Source organism: Equus quagga, unplaced genomic scaffold (assembly GCF_021613505.1).
Source record: "Equus quagga isolate Etosha38 unplaced genomic scaffold, UCLA_HA_Equagga_1.0 153_RagTag, whole genome shotgun sequence".
Classification (NCBI taxonomy): domain Eukaryota; kingdom Metazoa; phylum Chordata; class Mammalia; order Perissodactyla; family Equidae; genus Equus; species Equus quagga.
Window position 1 is genome coordinate 6,903,517 of NW_025796915.1, and position 17,989 is coordinate 6,921,505.

Below are 17,989 nucleotides of genomic sequence, written 5' to 3' on the forward strand. Positions count from 1 at the left end.
GGGATAAGTCAGAGCAGGAGGAGTGGAGTAGAGGGGCAGAGAACCCAGCTGTGTCAGGACCCATCTTAAACAGTCTGCTGGAAGAGAGCGTTGGGCAAGGAGTGCGAAGATCTGGTTCAAGCCTGACTGAGCTGTCCCTGGGAGGCCCACGTGACTCTGCACGAGCTGTGCGACCTTCCTGTGCCTCAGTTTCCACATCCCAGCATGAGAAAATGAAGATGGCAACACCTGCCCAGCACCAGGAGGCACTCGGTGAGCAGCACTGAAGGCATGACTCGGCACGTCCTGGGGCGTGAAACCCTCTGGCTCACCCCAAGAGGGACTCATTTAACCCCCCAGAGACCTGGGTCAGCCTCCGTCCTCCTCAGGCCAGCAGGACACTGGAAACAAAACTGGAAACAAAACTGGGAGCCGGAACAAAGTCTTCTTTAAAGGAACAAAGCCCACCTTATCAGGAGAGGTGCTTTCCCTTTGAAAGTCAAATCTGAGGCCTTGGGGACAATGGTGGGCGGAGGCCCAGCCAGAGGCTGGGTCCCTCCCCTTCCCCGGCCTGTGAGAGGGTGGTCACTGGAATTCACTTCCTCAGACTCCTCTTCTGCTCTTTTCAAGCCGTTAAGGAAATCCTGAGCATGATAAGCAAAGACTTGATCATTAGAAGGAGCAGAAAAGGCAACTAAAAGGCAAAACTGATGCATCTAGAAGAGAATCCAGGTGTGAAACTAAGGCCCAGAGACGTTATGTGGTTTGCTCAGCATCACACAGCGAGCTGGTCCTAGGGTAAGTCCAGAAGCCCCCAGTCTTGTTAAGCTACAACCTAGAAGGAACATTCCTGCAACTGGGCATCTGTTGGACTCGGAGGAACCATCCCTGGTAGGAAAGTGAAGATTAAACCAAACCAGACGAGGAGGGAGGAGGGAAAAGGGGGGAGGGCAACAGAGCCGGTCACTCCCCCTCCTCCCGCATCCTCCCAGCAGACTTGTGGTTAAGCCAATTTCATCCTCCTTCACACAATTTCCTTTTTTTTCACTTACAAATTTTCTTAAACCACTGGTCAGGTTCTAGACAGGACGCATACCAAAAACATCTAAGAAATAAACTATTGACGTCTCATATTTCAAAAACTGACACCCTCCCCACTTGGCGCCTTCTCAGCGGCTGCTCCCCACCTCTGCCTTTCAAGAGAAGGACTCCCAGCCGGGAGAAGCATTATTGAGCCCTGATCTGGGGAAACACTTGTTTCCTGCCCTAGGGGCAACTGAAGGATACTTGAGGAGGCAACAAACCCCCACTGGAAGTTTTCAAAGCCTCACCGTCCTCACTGAAATGCAAGGTCACCACGTCCATCCCGTCCCATCCAGCTTGCGGGTCCCCCGGGACTCCCCTCCCAGCAGGGAGGCTGCGAGGCGCGCTGCTCCCCTACTGCTGACAGAGCCCACAGCGACTGCGCTGCCTCCTGTCCCTTCCCATCTTGGCGGCGCACTTGTCGCCCCAGAGTAGACTCACCATCCTCCTGCCTCCCTGGAGGCCTGATGCTCCACCTCCCCCAGGGACACCTGGCCCGTGGAATGCCAGAAACCAGGGGGCTCCTCACCAGACCTCCTTCCCCTTCCTTTATCACCTGTTCCAGACCCCCTGTCTGCTTGAACTCCTCTTCTTTCAAGAAGTCTTCTCTGCCAACCACAACCCAGCTGGCTTCCCCCTGTTCTCTGCACTCGCCACTGGAGCTCGATGGCATACGGGTGACTCAGTACACGGTGTCTCTCCCGGACGGGAGAAACAAACCCGACAGACTCGGACCACCCAGAGCACCTGGCCCTGTGCAGAGTTCATCAGAACTACGTAAGCACTTGCTGAGTGTGAGGTTATTTCCCCACACACTTCACTCTCAAAAGGGTAAACAGCTCTCTAAGCAAAAATAAAAGAAATCGTAGGGAAGCGTGAGTAATCGCCAATTGTGTGGGTGCGTTGATGAACGTCCCGTGCACTTACTGACTTAGAGCTCACAGGACTGGGATGCAGGCCAGAGTTATTACAATTGGGCAAATTCTCCCCTTCCCGCCCCGCAGCCAAGAAAAGATTCTGTGTGATTTGAGCAGGACCCCCTCCTATTCAGCGATGCTACTGCCAACCATCCACCATTATTACACAATTCGCCAAATTTGGAAGACTTTTTGGTCTTCAAGAATTCCTTTCTCTGGGGCCGGCTCCGTGGCCGAGTGGTTAAGTTCGTGCCCTCCGCTGAGGGGGCCCAGGGTTTGGATCCTGGGCGTGGACATGGCACTGCTCATCAGGCCACACTGAGGTGGGGTCCCACATCCCACAACTAGAAGGACCTGCAACTAAGATATACAACTGTGTACGGGGGGGTTTGGGGAGATAAAGCAGAAAAAAAAAAAGAATTCTTTTCTCAATTCAAATGCCACTGGAAGGTCAGAACCAGTTGACAGGTATGGGCATCTGATCCCAGGGTAGGGAGGATCTGGGAGAGAGGCGAGGGTCTTCATGGAGCCAAAATGGTGGAGGCTCACTTGAGACAGGAGGGGAAACACCTCCTCCGTCTAACAGGCAGAAGGGTGGGAGGTGCCAGGGGCTGGTAGCAGCTAGTCGAGGAGGTAAGGCACGCAGTTGAGTCCATCCAGGGAGTGGGCTGTGTTAATGCGATATGGAAAAGGTGCGGACCAGGGAGCTGACTGTCATAAGCAGCTTCACAGCCCCACCCTGAAGCCCCAGAGGGAGTTAACACAAAGTCAAATTATTCCTGGGAATTAAAAAATTGTTTTCAAAAAGCATCCACAGGGTCCACCCTGCATCTTTGACCCTATGGCCCCATCCTTTCCCATAATCCACCAGATTCACCTCCTCCTTGTGTATTTTTTTCGTCTCCCGGTTCTGATCACTGCCCCCACCCCATACACACACCTCCCACACACACCTCTGTACCTCCCAGTCTGCGCTCCTGCCATCCCCACCACGAGGCCTCTCCTTATCGGCAGCCACCTCCCCCAGGAGGTCTGCCCTGAGAGCTTGCCACTCACACCTGACAGTTCTGGAGCCTCACTGAGACCTGCCACTCACTGATCTTCATACTCTGTCCTTGTCCAAGGCTCTCTGTTGTCTCAACTGTACCCGTAAGATTTTAACTTATGGAGGTAGCCAAATGGCACACAGAGAGGCTAATGCCATTGAAAGAAGAACTTATTGCTTACATTTCCCAAGAGAAGGGGCGCACCGCATACGACCACAAGAGAAGCGCTAGGTTTTGGTCAGGAGGCAGAAGCAGGAGCGAGGGGAAGGCTAGGCCAGAGTTTTACTAGGGTTTCCATGGAAAAGGCAGGGCAGGGGAGACGGGTCAGGACTGGCTAGTCTGACTAGTTCCAGTGGGCTCTGGGGCATCGGGGCTGTCCCGGGTTACTGGCTACCTGCCCTGGGACAGGTTAGGGCAGGGGAAACACTGGCTCAGTGTGTGACCGTGAGATAAGGAGGTGCTTCAGAGAATGGGCCTGGACCACAGAGGAGATGGAAACAACGCTGGCCATTGAGTGTGGCCCGGTGATTAATGGCTGCCAAATGGACGAAAACTCAGAACACCCAGCCACTCACTCCCCTCACCCAGCTCAGCTTCCAGGGCTCTCTGATCCAACCTCCCTCTCCGTAACACAGTGTCCTCCGCCCTCTGAGTGTCTGGTACCTTGTAACACAACGCCATCCCTGGACGAACTCAACTATCTACCTTCACTCGTCAACTTGTTGTCTCTGGCCCCCTGGCACCAGCACCCTCCTCCCTCGCCTCTGCCTGTCATACAGCAGAGGTGTTTCCGGTCCTGGTCCCAATCTGGAATGCACCCCAATGCTTCCTCAGGGCTCCCTGTGCCAGGGACCACCCCTCTCTACCGAATCTCTCCTATCAGCACTAAGAATTCTTTTTTTTTTCTGCTTTTTCTCCCCAAATCCCCCCAGTATATAGTTGTATATTTTAGTTGTAGGTCCTTCCAGTTGTGGCATGTGGGACACTGCCTCAGCGTGGCCTGATGGGCTGTGCCAGGTCCGCGCCCGGGATCGGAACTGGTGAAACCCTGGGCCGCCAAAGCAGAGCGTGCAAACCTAACCAATGGGCCACAAGGCCGGCCCCAGCATTAATAATTCTTAAAAAACAGTAGCGAGAGCAAAAAACTCCCTGATCAACTAGGGAAAAAACACTTGTAATTTATACTCTAGATAAAAGACTAGTTTCCCACATACATAAGGATCACCTCCAATTCAATAAGAAAAAGACCAACAAGCTGATAGAAAATGGGCAAAACATAGAAACAGTTCACAGAAAAGGAAATACAAATGGCTCTTACATCTAGAAAAACGTGTTCAACCTTATTCATAGCAAGAAAAATGCAAATTAAAACTATATCGAGAAACTATTTTTGTCTTCCAGATTGTCAAATATCAGTAAGTTTGGTAACACACTGTATCGGAAGGTGTGGGAAAACGAGCATCCGCATACATTGCCAGTAGGAGTGTACATTCTCAGGAATTCTATGGAGAGCGATATGCCGAGAGCTATCAAAATACAAACGCACGGACTTTCTGACCCATCAATTCCACTTCTGGGACTTTATCCCACACGTACCCACCTACACGGCAAAATGACTAGAGCACAAGGGGATTCAGTGGGACATTATGATGTCCGAAAAACAGGACACTAGTTAAATCAATGAGGTGACACCCATATGGTGGAACACAATATAGCCGTAAATGGGAATGAAGACGCTTTCTAGGTACTGATCTGGAAGCATCTCAGACAGCCAAGCGGGAAAAGAAGGAATCAGGGGCAGAAGAATGCATAACGGGCACTGCCATTTAGGGGAATGACCTCCGTCTGTAATTACCGATTCCCGGGTGAAACATCTCTGGAAGAATATGTAAGAAATTGGTAAAGTCGCCTCCGAGGAGGGGAGGGAACTGGCAGGCCAAGGGACACGGGGCACTAAGACTTTTCACAGTGAAATCTTCACTGTTTTTGAATTCTGAACATGTACATCTATTTTCTAAGAAAAAAGGGGGAGAGCCAAAGAAGGAAGATGAAATAAACAAATAAAGCCCTCCCTAACCACTTCCCTTTCTGGCTTCCACTCTCTCTCCTCAGCTTTACTGACGCATTTTTGGGAAAGCCATCTGCCAGCTGTCTCCCTTCCCTCCTGCCCCATTCCTCCACTGCCTCGGTCTGACCTCCCCCACGGCACTGTCTGGGCTCCAAATCGGGCGGCTGCTTCCCAGCCCTCCTCTTGCTTGCTCGCTCTGTAGACCTCCCCGCGGGCCACGCACTCCTCCTTTTCACGGGCTGCCAGGGCCACACGCTCCACTGTCTCTGCTCCCTCTCTGGGAACTCCTCCCCAGTCTCTGCAGACTCCTCCTCGGCTCTAAATGCTGGTGCTCCTGGAGCTCACTGCTAGGCCCTGCTCTTTGCTCTGCTCTCCGTGGTCCGCACGCTCTCCCTGGGCTCTCTCACCCACGCCAAGGTTTCGCTCATCATCTATATGCATGTAACTCCCAAAAGCACATGTCCAGCCAGACCTCGCTTCTGAGCTCAGGGTCCCACTTGGCTGTTGCCCAAGGATTTCCAATCCAACATGCCCAACATGTAACTCGCCAGCTTCCAGCCACTCTCATCCTCCATCCACGGGAGGCTTCCTCGCCTGGGTTCCCTCCTGGTTATGCCTAGAGTCTGTCCGCTCTTCCCCACCTCCACCAACGCTCCCGCTGCTCACCCAGGGGAAGCCTTCTTCATCAGCTCCACCAGCCTCCTCACTGGTCTCCCTCACGCTTTCCCACCTGAGGGCCTTTGCACACACTGTTACTTGTGCCCTGAATATTCTCCTCCACTCTCTGCCCCTGCTTTATCTTGACTAGCTCTTGTCTCTCTTCTAGAAGTGAGATTAACATCATTCCCTCAAGAAGCCCTTCCTGACCCCTGGACCAATGGATCGCAACTGAGGGTGATTCTGCCCCAAAGGAGACATTTGGCAATGTCTGATGGCATTTTTGGTTGTCACGACTGGGATGGGAGTGTGTGTGTGGCTAGTCATCTAGTGGGTAGAGGCCAGGGATGCTGCTAAACATCCTACAATGCACAGGACAGCCCCCACGACAAGGAATTATCTGGTCCAAAGTGTCAAGAGTGCCGAAGTGAGGAACCCTGCCCTAGACGGAACCACGTCCCCACTACACACTTTCATAACACGCTCCATTTCTCCTGTTACCACCTGGCATGATTGTGATTAAATCTTTAACTGTGCAAAGGTATTGGCCAAGCTCCATTTTCTAAGCTTTATGAGACGAACAAATGAATCCAGGTCAGTGGCTCATGTTTCTCTCTACACCTCCACCCCCAGTGCTCGGCCTCAAGAACAGAGCCTTGAGCTTGGCAGTGAACATGTGTGGACTGACATGAAATGCTCAGGGCAGGGACTGGCCCATACTGAACAGAGGTGACCCCATGTCCTGGCCTCCAACTCCACTGGGTCCTCTGTGCCATCTGACGGCAATCCCTTCTCTTGCCCTCCACCAGCTTCTCTCCCTGTCCCAAAGCACCCAGCCCTGCACAGCTTTGCAGGCCCTCAAACCCTCATCTTCACCCAGCTGGTGTCATGGGCCCCTTCAAGCCAGCGGGGCCCAAGCTTATCCCCTCATTGTCTTGCCAAATCAGCTGCTCCTCCTGCAAGCTTGCCCAGGCAGCGGCACCACCCCTCACCCAGCCGCCGACCCAGAAACCTGGGCACCCTTGTGCAGCATGTCCACCTTTCAGACTGCTCCCTCCACGCCCGCAACGACATGGCTTCAGTGTTACCCAGTTTTCTCCCCCTTGGTTCTTGCCTTAAGCCTCTTTCCCTCTAGTGCACCTGTGACATCACTCACAGCTATGTCCTTCTAAGATGACAGCTGGCCTGTATCACTTCCTGATTACAAACCCCTCAAGGCTTCGCACTGCCCAAGGTGAGGGGCCTGAGCGTTCCCAGCCTGGTCCCAGAGCCTCCCCATCTCCCGCTCCAGGGCCTCATCTCCAGCCACACCCTGCTTCAATCCCAAGTACAAACACCGTTTAGGCTCTCTCTTCCCCTTCCCCCCCTCCCCTCCCCCCTTCTTCTCCCTCTCTTCTCCTTCCTCTGCTTAGACGCCTGGAGATCTCATGGTCATCCTTAAAATCTAGTTCAAACACTTCTTCAATAGCATGGCCGTTCCTCAAAAAAATTAAACACAGAATTTCCATATGATCCAGTTATTCCACTTCTGGGAATATACCCCCCAAAAAATTGAAAGAAGGGCCTCCAACAGATATCTGTCCACCTATGTTCATAGCAGCACTATTGACAATGTCCCAAAGGTGGAAGCGACCCAGGTGTCCATCCACAGATGAAAGGATAAACAAAATGTGGTACATCCATGCAATGGGATATTATTCAGCCTTAAAAAGGACGGAAATTCTGATGCACACTATAACACAGATGAATCTTAAAACATGATGCCAAGTGAAAGAAACCAGACACAAAAGTTCACACGCATGAGTCTATATGAAGTACCTAGAACATGCAAATTCACAGAGACAGAAAGACGAATGGCGGCTACCAGGGGCTGGGGGGAGAAAGGAATGGGGAGTTAGTGTTTAGGGGGTACAGAATTTCAGTTTTCTGGAGTGAAGAGCGTTCCAGGGTTGGATGGTGACGATGGTTGCACAACCATGTAAATGTACGTAACGACACTGAACTGTACGCTTTAAAGTGATTAAAATGGTAAATTTTGTGTTATGTATATTTTACCACACTAAAAAAAGGCAAAAAACAAACCCAAACCCACCTCTTCTTGCTGAAACCCTCTATACACAACCCCCACGTCCCCAAACCCATGCATGCCCCTGTGCGCCCATCCCCAAGTCGCTACAGAGCTCCCCTCGCGCAGCTGAGCAGACCGTCCTCTGTGCATGCTCGCACAGGCTCCAGCGCACTCAGTTACAGACTGAGCTCTCCGTCCTCCCAGACGGAAGGTTTCTGCAGGCAGGGACGGTGTCTAACTCGCCGCTCTGTCCCCGGCATCTAGCCCGCAATCTAGAGCAACCTCTAGTCCTTCAATAAGGACTATAAGAATGAATAACCAAACCAACCATTTTGGGTTAATACTACCCAAAATCTCGCAACCTGTTGTCCCCAGAACAGTGATTTACTTCCAAGATTCATCAACAACCCCCTCCCATCCCTGGAGAAGATAAATCTTCGCCCTTCCATTAAGCAACAAGGTCAGAAGGGGCTTCCACGGACAAAGTTAATAAACAGCTAACTTGGGAGGAATAAACAAAATAAAACTGCGCCGGATGGGGGCAGGCCCTTGTATCTAACACCAGCACACCCCGCCTCTCCCTCCTCTGGGCAGTGGGCAGGCTGATTCACTTCCTGTGTCCCCTCCCAGGGCAGCGTGAGAGGGGACCGTGGAGAAGCCCCGGTCTTAGGGCACATACAGATGATTAGTCACTGGCTGGAAGGCTGCTGACCTTAGTGCATGGCTGACCACAGCCTGCCCGCCCGGCCCCCACCGTCCTAGTGACCTGAGATCTGGAAGGCAAAGAGTACTTGGCCTTGGCTCTCAGCAAGAGGCCCCGTGGCCCAGAGCCTTCCCTTTTCTCATAGCTCCCATCCACCCTGTAAGCCCTTGGAGCCCCCACCTGCAGACTCCTCGTTCACACATGGTCCACTTTTACAGAGCAGGGGCTGGAAGGAGAAATGGTCCCCTGGTCCTGAGGTCACCCTCGGGAAGGTCTTCTGAGATCATCTAACCCAGTGGTTCTCAACCAGAGAAAATTTTGCCGCCGGGGGACATTTGGCAATGTCTGGAGACATTTTTGGTTGTCAAGAAGGAAGCAGGAGGTTGTACTATGGCATCTGGTGGGTAGAGATCAGGGATGCTGCAGAACATCCTACAATGCACAGGACAGCCCCAACAAACCAGAATTATCTGGTCCAAAATGTCAGTAACCCCTGACCTAAGCCAAGTGTCTCCTGTATAGATGAGCAAACTGAGGCACAAGAAGTGACAGGGCCACAGTCACGCTGAGTTAGATGTGTCAGAATTAGAATCCAGGCTCCCACCAGCCACACGAGCCTTCAGCTCCCAAGATTGCAGTGGCCAACACAAAGACTGGTAGCAAGCTGGCAGAGTGGCTGAATTTGGGACTACGGGGTCTAGAAGCCCATGATGGCCGGGCTCTGAGCCTCTGGCAGGCCCCCAGTGAACCCCAGCAGGGTTAGCCTGGCTGCGGGGCTCCCAAAGAATCAAAGAGGAAGATGTCTAAGGCCGCTATGGTTTGTCCAGGCAAAAGGCCCGTTTGAGGTTTAGGCAAAATTTACCACTCAAGTCCCCACAGAGGACACTGGGGGTGTTCCTGGCCTGCTGTCCAAGCCAGAAGTGAGGACAACTCTCTAAGATAACCCCTGCCTTACGGGGCAGGGCATGGGCAGGAATTACACCTCGGACTGCTGCTTTGGGGGACACTGTCTTTTTTCCTCGATGCCAAAAATGATCACATCTCCCACACCTGTCGGCTCCTCACTGCCATCCTGCAAAATTTCAAAATAACATCTAGAGTCACCTTTGTCCTTTTCCCCCAGGAGCCAACACCATGTCTCCAACCATGGGCAAAACACCAGGGCGCAGGTCCAGGCATCAGAGCTGACGTGCAACCCCATTATTTACGAAGGACTGACTCACATCAGGTCACAACAGACGTACTTTTCCATCCACTGTTCCTGAAAGCCACCAGACTTGCAGTGATAGTGGCGATAAAGAGAAGGCCAGAGGACAGGAATGCATGAGCTATGGCCCAGGTCAAGGCTTCACCCTATTCAGGGGAAGGAAGCCCACAGGGAGTGGTTGAGAGGCAAGGCTGGGGGGAACCTACAGTGGCCTCAGACACAGGAGGAGTCACCATTGCAGAGTCATTTCTTCAGGCAAAGCATTGTTATTGTTCCCTCCACCTGCCCTGTCCCCTTCCTCCCCAATTTTTCCAACAAGCTGGTAAACTCCTACACATCCTTCAAGGCCCAACGTCTGGAGTCCCTCCCCTAACATCAACTCCAACTCTTAATCTGGCAAACCACAATGGCGATGGAAAAAGATTCTTCCACATACACATGAGAAAATAACAATCACCTCTTATGGCTTGCTTTGAAGCTAACAGAGCCCTCTGGACAACTCACTCTCTCATAAAACCATGCAGATTCTATTGTCCCCATTTTACAGATGAGGAAATTGAGGCCCACAAAAGCAAGTTCTCTTCCCGCAATCCATAGTTGCCCCATGGAGTGGTAGAGAGAGGGAGGAGGCAGTAAAGATTAAAGTTTCCAAATAAGATTTTCTGGGGGCCAGCCCCATGGCCGAGTGGTTAAGTTCGTGTGCTATGCTGCGGTGGCCCAGGGTTTTGCCCGTTCAGATCCTGGGCGCAGACATGGCACCACTCATTAGGCCACACTGAGGCGGCGTCCCACATCCCACAACTAGAAGGACCCACAACTAAGATATACAACTATGTACCAGGGGGATTTGGGGAGATAAAGCAGAAAAAAAAAAAAGATTGGCAACAGTTGTTAGCTCAGGTGCTAATCTTGAAAAAAAAAACATTTTCTGGAGGAATGGGTAAGACTTGGATATAGATGGGACAAGGGTCCTCAGCCTCCAGCCTAGGGCAGGGCCAAGCTGGGATGTGCTCACTGGTTTAAAAAAAACCAAGTTGCCCCAAGTGGATGAGGATGTCAAGGACCCTCGAGGGTGACGGTGGGCAACTATGTGGTCCAGTTTTTCAGAGTGCCCTTTCTGCTCAACAAGGGCAAAGATCGTCGGCTGGAAAAGAATCTCTGCCGTTTCAGCTTAATTCATCCCATTCTCATCGAGCACCTTCTGCGCGCCCAGCACTATGGCTCCAGCAGCCAAAACAGGTGCCGGCGTCCTGCAGCTGCCGCAGCTTAGCAAGGAGAGGAGTTCCCAAGCTCTCTTGGAGGAGCTTCCTGACCGATTTTATTTCTTCTTGGAGATGCCCTCTCCTGGCCTACCCCTTTCAGCGGAAGAACCTCGAGGGAAGGGGGAAAAAGAAATGAAGCCCTGCTGAGTCAGGGGCCCAGCAAAAATGGAGAACCAACCACCTGGCTCTAGAAAATGGTGGTCTGAGGTTCAGGTCCACCACGTTTCCCCAGCAAATTACTTAAACTCTTTGGGCCTCCTTTTGTCTCACCTGCCAGTAGAATAAGACCTACTACCCCACTGGTTACTGTGGTGTAAAATGAAATCAGAGATGTGTCCATGTTAGTGATGTTAGCTCTTCTCTGATCCACTGACCTCTCCATCTGTTCTCTCTGGTTCTGCGCGGGAAGGAACATCTTTCATTCCCATCTCCGCTCTGAACGGAGCCCTCTGTGCAGCCGAAGCTGGATGAAGCTCATTCTGCTCAAATCAGCAAGGGTTACTGAGCTCTTGATCTATGCCCCTGCCGGGCTGTGGGCCACCCTCTCTCCTGCGCTCATCTGACTGGGCTTGGGAAGGCCTGGGGGGAATGGGGTCAGGGAGGGGGAGGGGGGGGGTGAGGGGCGGGTCAAGGATGCCCAGCCCGGCTGTGCCTGCCGGGAGACAGGACAGAAGCCGGGACTCCCCGTGGTTGGGAACTCACTTCATCAGGGCCCAGACGGGCCCCCCTGGGCAGAGGGCCGCCCCCTCTTCCGCACCCCGTCTCGCTCAGCCCAGTCTCCTATCGTATATCCGGCCCGAGGAGGCGGGAAGCACAAATGTAAACATCTCTTAAGAAATCGCCAACTCTGCAGCCCCCATCCAGGGATCTTTTCAAGGGACTGAAGGACGCGGGGAGGGACGCAAACGCTCAGAAAAGTGAGAGAGAGGAAAAGCGAGAAGGCAAAAATCAACTAATTTCAGCGGAGACCGTGTGCAGCCGCGGCGGCTGCCCCACCATCGCACCGGCTCCGGGCGCTGCGGGAGGCTGGGCGGGGGGCGAGCGGGGGAAGGGGCTGCGCTCCCGGCCGCCCCGGGCGCTGCCGGCCGGGCGCAAACTTTCCAGGACCCGCCCCTGCATTGGCCGACGGGCTCCCGGGGAATGCGGGGCGGCCGCGGAGGCGGGGTGCGCATGGACCCGGAGGCTGGGAGGACGCGCGCGGCGGGGGACCCGCGGGCGGCACTGGCCGGGAGTCCCGCCCTCGGTTACCTGGCTCCGAGGGTCCTAGGCGTCCAGTCCAGAGGGCGCAGGGACGTGGCACAAGCGGGCTGGGGCCCGAACACTCCTCGGAGCCGCAGCGGCCCCCAGACACGCGGGCGCTGCACCTGGCCCGGCCGGTCCGCGCCTTCCCCGCGGTCCCCGCCCCCGGTCCCCTCCCGCGAGGGGCGGGGCAGGGCGGCGGGGGAGGAGCCGAAGGCAGGGGGCCGCCTCCCCTCGTGGGGCCCGACCTAACGACCTGCCACAGACCCTGAACTCCGTAACCTCCAAACGGGCGCCCCATCACTCGCCAGTCTGAGGTGCGACCACAGCCATGCGCCCAGGTGGAGTCAGGGGTGCGCACAGGCCTCTTCCCCGCCCTTCATTCCCACCCGCACCCCAGGGCTGAAGGCTGGGAGCCCCAAGGCGTCCTTGAGGGCAGTGCCACCGAGATGAGACGGCCCTTGAGAAGAATGCATGGGGTGGGGCACAAGGAAGGAAAAAACAACTGAGTACTCGTAGCCCCGCCCCAGCTTGTCCTCTTTCCCCCGCGGGAGAGGCTCTGGGCTGCGCTTGGCCCTGTCGTCGGTTCTACTGGCTCTCGCCAGCGTGTCCATGCCACGGGGAGCTTTGTCACCCCTCTCCCCTTCCCAGGTCTCCACTTCCCAGGTCCGGAAGGCGCCGGGCCTGGACCTCTGCCACTCAGCGGACACAGCATAAGAGTTGAAGGGACATGGAGGTCACAGAAGCAACACCTGGCCTGGGGACCCAGACTCCGGAGCTACTCCCAGGTGCTGGAAGAACAGGTTGCAGCTACTTCCTGGCCCCACCCCGCCCCCTCCCAGAGGAACTCTCAAAATCCAGCCCTTGGACAAAACTCCCAGACTGCAGTGGGAGTCGTCCCCATGGCCCGGGCTCTCTGAGTTCCTGCTCCCTGCCTTGCCTTGTTTGCTAAGTGTGCAGGCAGTAGAAGGAGCACCAGACCAGGAGTCCAGAGACCTGGGCTCTAGCCTCCAGTTAGCTCTGTGACCTTGGATCAGTCTCTGTCCCTTTCTGGGCCTCAGTTTCCAGATTTGCAGTGAGTGGGCTGCAGTTGATGATCTCTAAGGCCCTTTTTATGGATCCTGAATCGTGCTATTGGGCATCTTGCTTATTAGGTTTTTCTGTGGCTGCACATCTTGTAAAGAGGTGTGTGTGTATGTGCCCCTCAGTCTAAATAACCTTGTCCTCTCAGACCTAAGTTCTTGAAGGGAACGTGATGAGGTTGGACTGACAGGTGGGCGGTCATCCTGTACAAACCAGATTACCCAGAATGGCTGGCTTAGGGAAAGTGGATCCCAGTCCCAGCTTATGCTGAATTCAAGGTGGCCTCAGACAAGTCCCTCATTAATAATCCCTGCTTTGTCTTCCCAAAGGTGTTGAGGGGCTAAATGAGATATCAGACATGAAGCCCTTTGAAAGCGGAAGGCAAAGGGTTGTGTGCTTTCTGACATCATCGTCATCTTTTGATGCCTGTGACAGTGATGGACTTTGGAGGCATTGGGCATGAGGTCTGCAGAGCCCAGCGCTGGCCTTGTCCCCACCCTGCAGAAGCTGCAGTATGCACAGCACAGGCCTGCAGCCCTCCACCCCCACCCCAGCAGCCAAGGTGAGCAGAGACCTCAGTGCCCCACCAGACTCTGGTGCCCTGCAGGCCTCCTGTGTGCACCTTGGGAAACTAAACAGGGAAGAGAAAGAGGCTTCCAACCTAAAGGGAGGTGGTCAGGGGGGTTACCCATCAATCCATCGGCATGTCTTGGCCAGATACCTGGTCAGCAGGTGCCGCAGACAGGTGCCACCTCTGCTTTCAGGGAAATCAAAGTCCAGCTGAGTGATTAAACAGGAGCCTGCTGGAGGAAGACGTGGAGACAGGAGAGGCTGTCGTGGATGGTGAGCACATAGTGAGGGCAGGGCAGGGGAACAGAGAGAGAGGACCTGGGGGGGGCGCTTAGATTTAGGCCACATGGAGAAGAATTTAGAGTATTGCGTTCAACTCCCCTATTTCATATTCGAGGAAACCGAGGCCCAGAGAGGGAAAGTGACTTGCCCAAGGTCACACAGTTAGCAGTGAGTTAGCAGAGCTGAACTTGAAGCAGACTTGAGGACTTTGTACTGGGTTTGGTCCTCCTGTGCAGCCCTAGGAAACCTGAAACACGGGAAGGACTGGGATATGTACCTGTGACTGGGAGGAGCAGTCCAGCCAGGGAGAAGGAGCTGAACCAGGGTGCAGAGGTGGGAATGAGCCAGGGGAGAGGGCTGGAGTCCCAAGGAGGGTCTGGAAAGCTGGGCTAAGAACTGTAGCCCTTGGCAGATTTTGAGGAGACCTGGGCATGGGACACTCCTGGCCCCAAAATACCCAATGAGACATCAGGTGACATGTCTGGAAAGCCATGAGTGAAGAGCTGATGCAACCTGCATTCAAATAGCCTTGAGCAGTTGCTTCTCTTCTCCGACCCTTTCTTTATCTTAGAGTGGGGACCACAGCCTCGTCCCTTTTAAGGTTATTAGGTGGCCGCAGAATGCCTTTGGAAGAGCTCTGTGAACTCCGGAGGACTGAGTCCAGGTAACATTGGGGGACAGTGTGGCTTTTCTCAAGGGCCTCGATGAACATTTGGAACTGACCCGCGCTGGGCTGGGTGCTGCATGTCTTTTCGTGGCATTGAGTGGATGGACCACCAAAGGGAGGGTCCCCACATCACTTCTCTTTCAGACACCTTTACAACATCGTTCAAATACCCTTTTTTGGGAGAACAGTCCCGTCCCATCTGTACGGCTTGGGGCCTCCCAGCTCTTCCTCTGCCCCTCCCAGAACCTGGGTATTCAGAGTGCACTGTATCAGAATGCTGTTTGCAGGCCCGTGCCTCCTCCTCAGGGGGATCGCCAGCTCCTCCTGGGAGGGCCCAGCCTGTCTGTCCTCTCTGTGCAAAAGGCTTTGTCTGACAGCAGGAACAGTGCAAAAGAGCCCGTCGTCCCCACTTGAGAGCAGGATTGAGGTCCCTCTTGCACTCTCCACCCTCTCGCACTCAACCCTAACCTAATCCTAAGTCCGTCCCTCCTTTCATCCTCTCTGCGACAGAGGCAGAGGCATCGGGTAAAGCTTAGCACGCCAGTTTGCAGAGGAGAAAACTGAGGCCGGGACAGGTGCAGGACATGCCTGCCTGGCAGCACCAGACCCAGAATGACAACCTCACTGCACGGTGGAGGCCGCCCTGCTGACAAGGCCCCTTCCCAGCCACCGTCCCCTCGGGGCTGGGAGTATTAGCCTCACTTTACAGCCGAGGAAATGGCCGCTAAGGGAGCGTGCACAGTTGACGGGGCTTCTGGAAGAGCCTTCCTTTCAGCTGCCGTGTGCAGATGAGAGGTCAATGCTGGTGTGAGTCTCCCCGGGCGGCCAGAACAGCTTACCACAAACGTGGCTGCTCTCTCACAGCCCTGGAGGCCAGAAGTCCCAAATCCAGGCGCCGGCAGGGCCACACTCCCTCTGAACAGTCCATGGGAGAGTCCTTCCTTGTCTCTTCCAGCTTCTGGCGGCTCCAGGCGTTCCTTGGCTTGTGGCAGCATGGCTCCAGTTTCTGCCTCTGTCTTCACATGGCCCTCTCCTCCGTGTTCTCTCCTATTTGTGTAAGGACACTGGGCATTGGATTCAGGATGACCTCATCTCGAGATCCTTTTAGTTACATCTGCACAGACCCTTATTTGAAGAAAGGTCACTGTCACATGGACCGGAGGTTAGGATATGGACTTATCTTTTGAGGAGGGACGCTATTTAACCCTCTGCAGCATCTTTCCTCCTCCTGGTGGCACCTGGTGGTCCCTCAAGGAGGGGACCTCCTTTCCTTCTTCCCTTAACTTCTCACCTCATCTCAGCTGCCTGGAGAGAGCCTCCCACAGCATCTTCTTCCATCTGGTTGTGTTATGGAGGAGAAAGGAGACTAAAGCTATATGGGGACCTTGCTGGCGGCACTGAGCTGGGGACTCACTCCCTTTGACTTCCTCTCCCACCACCTCACAGTCTGGCCATGGTGGTTTCAATAGCACCCTTTGCACCCCCTTCCCCTAACATCTTCCCAACATGGGGCACCTACAGAAAAGCCTCTTTCAGAGAATGGGCTCAGAGACAGCAGCTCTTGTCCCTGCTCACCAGACCGCCCCCCCACCCCCGCCCCCATGCTCCCAGCCCCTCGCCTGCTGCCCAGGTGCTGACAGCCCTTGCCAGGGAGTCACAAAGCTTTGCATTCCCTGTGGAGAGCACAGACTCCCAGGCAGAGCCCCCTGGGGCATGGGTCACAGTCCCGCCCCAGACATGGATCCTGTCCTCAGAGCAGGATTGAGGAGGCAGAGTGTGAAAGGCTGGCCCTTGGAGAGTGTGCGTGGAGAGGGAAGATACTGAGGGGGCAGGAGAGTGACCCACCTTGTCTGGGACTCACCTTGGCCAGGGTCAGGCTAAAGGGCCATGCTTAGGGCTTGAGTCCCTGCCTCCCAGGGAGGGACCATGAGGGCCTGTCATCTCAGGTATCTGAAGGAAGCCCCAGATCTGCCCTGTCCCAGACAGGCCCCTCAGGGCCAGTATCCATCGAGAACCAGAGAATCCAAAAGGGCTTTCAGGATCATTTGACCTAAGGAGTAAAGATGCTCAGAGAGAAGCAAGGATGCCACAAAAGGGGCCGGCCGACTTGTGGTGTCCAGGGCTGCCTCTGTCTTGGATGCCAGCTTCCCAGGCCCAGGCAATATCTTTACAGCAGCCTAAGGTCCACAATCCCCTATACAAGGGGCATGGGCAGCCCCCTGCTTGCAAGGGGAGAGCTAGGGGACTGCTCTTGAAGCTACGGTAGCAGATAGATCCACTGTTGTATTTGAGTGGGCAGTTTATGCAGGATGGCTTAGGTAAGGGTGCTCATAGAGATTATGAAGGTGGGTTAGCCCACCCTTCCCCTGCAGGCACCATCATTACCTTGTTTTCGCCTACTGGCCTCAGAGGGTCTCTGTTCCTGCATCCAAAAATGCCCTAACAAGAAAATATAACACCGGTCCAGTGGTTCTCACTCCTGGCTAGATGTCAGCATCAGCCACTAATTCGATCTGAATCTCTGAAGGTGGGAACCAGCTCTTTTTGAAAGCTCCCCGGTGATTCTGATGTGCAGCCAGCTTGGAGACCCTGAGGCAGGCCAACCGCCTCGGCCGCCCGGGTCTTGGGGCTCTTAGAGCCTCATCCTCCCGCCCCACGGTGTGCTGGGGTGGGCCAGCACACTGCAAATATGTATACGAGTAATGTGTGCAGAGCCTGCCCTGCCCACGCCAGTGCACAGCCGTGCTGGTGGATTTTCCCCCGCTGCAATTGCAATGCACCTACTGCTTGAATTCTGGGCCGGCCATTGCACGCGGCTCGTCGCTTTTCTGGGTTTCTCCTTCTCGCAGGCCCCTGAGTCCGGCATTGGGTGTGGATGCTGCAGATGCTGGAGCCCCGTCAAGCACTCAGGGAGGGGTGGAAAGGAGGGAGCCCCTCTGGACAGCCTCTGGCAGCTGTCCTCGCTCTGAGGCTGCTGCCTCCCCTCCAGAGCTAAGGGCCTTCAAGGATTACCCCCCGAAAAACACTGCCTCCCCCAGTGACCCCAGAGACTCCTTCCCCAGATTTCTCCCTCCAGGTACCAGCTGTCTGCAAGTTCTACGCAAAACCTGAACTCGGCTGTCTTTCACGAGCCACAAAAATATTCATCACCTTTAACC

At 54.5% G+C, this 17,989-nt stretch overlaps 1 protein-coding gene across 7 annotated transcripts in view; it reads right to left on the minus strand.

The window, feature by feature from the left end:
• Positions 1-12,606, minus strand: part of LOC124233073 (membrane progestin receptor gamma) — an 87,676-nt gene extending 75,070 nt beyond the window's left edge. The window contains exon 1 of one of the 7 annotated variants that reach the window (XM_046650150.1): positions 12,239-12,606. The gene's annotated coding sequence lies outside the window, so the exon portion shown is untranslated. Of the gene's footprint in view, positions 1-1,503; positions 1,779-11,364; positions 11,508-12,238 lie in introns of those variants that run through there. The other 6 variants (XM_046650152.1, XM_046650156.1, XM_046650153.1 and 3 more) reach the window with 6 other exon arrangements.
• Positions 12,607-17,989: the final 5,383 nt, after the last annotated feature.